The sequence below is a fragment of the Panthera leo genome, chromosome C2 (genome assembly GCF_018350215.1).
Source record: "Panthera leo isolate Ple1 chromosome C2, P.leo_Ple1_pat1.1, whole genome shotgun sequence".
NCBI classification, from domain to species: domain Eukaryota; kingdom Metazoa; phylum Chordata; class Mammalia; order Carnivora; family Felidae; genus Panthera; species Panthera leo.
The window spans coordinates 111,465,407-111,469,899 of NC_056687.1; positions in this window are offsets into that span (position 1 = coordinate 111,465,407).

Here is a 4,493-nt window from a genome sequence, read left to right on the forward strand (position 1 = left end):
TCAAGAAAAGAATTTCTGGAATTATGCTCTGCTGAGGCAGATTCTCTCAGAAGATTTATGACTCACATTTCTCTTATTTCAGTTTTGCAGGCTATATCAAATTTAACTGAGAACCCATAAGAGAATTCAGTAAGATGACTAAACTGCAAAATAAATGCATAAATTCAATAGCATCTGTAAAACAAAATAGCAACCATTTAGAATATTATGGATAATGCCCAACAGCAATAAATCATATAAAACTATTAGGAATAAAAGTGACTAGAAATATGTGAGGCTTATAGGACAATAAATCTCAACTGAAAGACTAAATACAATGCATGAATATATAGAGACATAGCCACGGTCTTGCAAAAGATAACAGCACTGTGCTCATGTTAATTCTCTCCAAATTTACATACTATGTATCATTTGACTTCTGATCAGGACTTTCTTTGGTGCTCAACATAAATGGTTCTAAAATTCATCAGCAAAAAAAAATGTCCTATACAGGAAAATTCAGGAAAAGGATTGAGAACTTGCTCCACCAAATATTCAGTTGTATTTGAAAGGTAGAATAATAAAAACTGTGGTTCAGGTGTGAGAACAAATGGATGAAGCTCAGAATTTCTCTCTGCATTATAATAACCCTCTTCATCATCATCATCTATTCCCTTTGTTGAATGTCTACTATAGGCCAGCCACTACTTTAAGTTCTTTCATGTATTAACTTACTTAATTCTCATGTTGATATTGAGTCATAGCCTTAATCTTGCTTTTACCCCCCAATGTTCAATAAGATTATTTAACCCTGTAACACAGAGCTGGTGTGAGTCTAATAAAGAAAAATGAAAGAAGGGTTGACGTTAAGATGTTGAATAAAACAATGACAGGAAGTAGACTGAGTTGTAGGCATGGAGGACATTGTTTGAGTTGGGGGTTGTGGAAGCCACATACCCTCTTCACTTTGGCTCTGCTAGACAATCAAGGGATTTCTGGTGATTCACACAGGAAAATGGGGACAATCAGGCTTCTTCCTCAAGGCCGGTTTATTGCTGACCACCAAGTAAGTGCCACTCCTGAAGCTGCCTCGGCCCTCGCAAGCACCCCCAGCCTGTATAATTGACTAGTCTTTCTTTGTGTATCTATAGATCATGCATTCTTTCCTACAAAGTACAGACTACCTCTGCAAGTCATGAAATAGAAACCAGACACTGCCCCCCTCCGTGCAACGCCCAGGCACTAAAGAACCAGACCGCCTTGCCCAACGTCTGGGCACTGAGGTAATGTCTGTAGCTGTAACCATCGAGTCTGCACACAATCAAGAAATGTTACGGGGGCACCTAGGTGGCTCAGTCGGTTAGGCATCCCACTCTCGATTTGGGCTCAGGTGATGATCTCACAGTTTGTGAGTTCAAGCCCCGAATCAGGCTCCACGCTGTTTGGGATTCCCTCTCTGCCTTTCCTACTCATTCTCTTTCCCTCTCTCTCAAAACTAAGTAAACCTAAAAGAAAAAATGTTACAGACAACTGTACTCCTTTACTGGTTAACTGCCCAAAACTTCTTATAAAACCCCTGGGCCAGGCAGAAACTATGAGTTGACCTCTGGACAAGAGTCCACCTTCTCCCCAGGTGGCCAGCCACCTGAATAAAACTCATATTCCTTTGCAGTCAAAACTCCTATCTTGAGTATTGACTTTTTGAGTGATCGGCAGCCGAACCTGGGTTTTGGTGTTACTCCTAGGATGCTCAGAGAAGGGTGATGGCAGACATCCGTGGGGGGTCTTGCTATGCAGGGTAGACACATCCAGAAGGTGCAGTGCTCCTGGCTGTGTAAAGGCATCTCGGTCTAGTGGCAACGTCTGCAAAGTGTTAAGCAATTTGAGGAACAACAACCTGGGACCAATCTTCCTATATCTATTTTAGATGCAGGTCTTAAAAGTGTCATGATTTGCAGGAAGAAGGCCACTGATGCTCACAGTTTTGGAGTCAGATTGTGGAATACAAACCTCTTTCTCCTGTTTTCACATCTAGTGATGAAAGAGCTTTCTCTATCCTGCTTTTGAGTGCTCATAAACTTAAGACCACTCATTAGTCATTCTATGGTATCATCCACCCGGACTCAACACTCTGCTGGAGTTGTGGACCAGATGACTAGAGCAAGGGGGAGAAGCGAGGGCCAGGACTCTGCGAAAGCATGGTATAGTTTGTGAATAGGGGACTGGTTTCCAGTGAATGAGTTTTTAAGTTTTTTTTTTTTTTTTTTTTTTTTTCAATTCCCCACTTCTACATATCGGCAACATGATAACAGAAACTAAAGGACTCTTCAAAGTGGAGTGATAGCCAACTACCAGGAGAGGGCATGCACTCCCCAGGAATGCCAAGACATACCAGGTTAAAGAAACAAGCATTCAGATATAGTTAAGAAAACAGTGATCTCAGAAAGCCAGAAAACAGGATATTTAAGACCGTGTGTACACAAGTATTTTTTCTGGCAGGATATGTTTTGAAATGTATCTCACAGGCGCTCAGTTGGGTGTCATTTACCTTTTTTTCTTTTAAACCACATATGCATACACACACGTTTTATTGTGTAATAAAGATAAAAGGTAACTTTCGACCAAAAAGAACTTAGTTCTATTTTTACAAACTTGCATTAATAATATCAATATATGTCCTACACATCAAGGCCTTAGTGAGTGGAAAAATTAGCAAAGGCATTATTGCTTGAAACTAAATCCTTAAGGAATTTCTGCAAACGTGCACTGACAGCAATGTAACCTATGCCCTTCCAGAAATTATACCGGCATTCCTAAATGTGTCACCAAAAAGCAGTTCAGAAAAGTGCCAAAAAGTGAGTCTTTAGCTCAGCTCTCTCCTCTTCCAGCACTCACCCATACCCTAATGAAAAAACTACTGATACATGCCTCAACATGAATGAGCCTCAAAAGCATTATGCTAAGTGACAGACATCAGATGAAAAAGACTACTTCTGTTATAATGTCATTGAAATGGAATGTCTACACAAGGAATAACTATAGACAGAAAGCAGATCAGTAGCTGCCCAGGGTTGAGTCTAAGGGCAAGGACTGACTCTAAAGGGGCACAAGGTAACTTTCTACAGTGATGGAAATATCCTAAAGCTAGATTTTAGTGATGGTTACACAACACTGTAAGTTTACCAGAATCATTCCAGTAGATCATTTAATTATAACAGATAAATTTTATGTTATCTAAATTATACCTCAATAGAGCCGCTAAAAAATAAAAACAGCATGGCAGTGATCTCTCTAGATTCCTATGCAATAGGATCCCATCCCCTATAACAGAGTTCACAGCATATCCCCAGTTCACCTGGGGATGGCCTGAAGATTAAGGGAAGGCAGGGAATGACCTTCAGATGGCCTGAAGATTAAGGAAAGGCAGGGAATATCTAATAGGTGGGATGCTCATCCAGGAATTTTTTGCAATACCTGACAGGTCCTTGGGCATAGCAAACATAAATCTCAGTCCACAAATTCTTGTGTGCAAGAATTATCACATCTCTTTTCTTTCTAACCCAAATCAGTTTCTATTTTCAACCTTCATCCTGCCTGGCTGGTGAAACAATTATCCTCACTGCTTACTGGGACTCCCACTTCTTGTTCACACTCTTGAGTTAGGCCACGGAGCCTAAACACTGGTGGTGGAGGTGTCTTCTGGTCCTGGATCATCAGTTTGTGTATTACCAGGGCCCCTGCCTGCCCCACGACCTCTTCAGACCAACAGTCCGCTGAGACGGCCTGCAGGCCTGCCCACACTACGGGTTGCAAACCAGTGGCCCAGAGGCTACATCTGGCCTGCACATGTGCTTTGTTTGGCCCACACTATGTTTTAAAAACGCTGTAGCCAACTTGCCAAAGTCAGGAGAGTTCACTGAAAAATAAAGATGTCTGGCTTCTCTGGAAAGTCAGAAAATCTAGCGATAACGGGCCATCTAGCCCCATGGCAACAGTCACAGAAGCTGAGGAGGGGCCCTATTGTTTTAGCTCTCATGTTTGCCATAAACCCACCCCACCTCAGTTGTCTCTCCAACAGGTACCAGCTGACGTTTTCATACTATCTGCAAGAATTTATTTTTTTCCACACCAGGCCCCTTGCAACTCTATTTGGCCTGCCTTTGCCACAGCAGGTGCTTGAGGGCTCTGGTGTGGCTGCACCACACAGACACCACCTTCACCCCTCCCCAGGCCCACCCAATAGTCCGGACACAGTCTCTTCTGTCCCTCCTCCCTGCCAGTAGTTATCTTTTGCTAGTCTGTGAAAGACTCTTCTCTCTGTACTTTTTAAAAGCCTTTTTATTTTGGGGTGCCTGGGTGGCACATTCGGTTAAGCATCCAACTCTTGATTTTGGCTCAGGTCATGATCCCAGAGTTGTGGGATTGAGCCCCACATCGGTCTCCACAATGAACATGGAGCCCAGTTAAGATTCTTTCTCTCCCCTTCCCTTTGCCCCTCTCCCCTGCTCACGTGC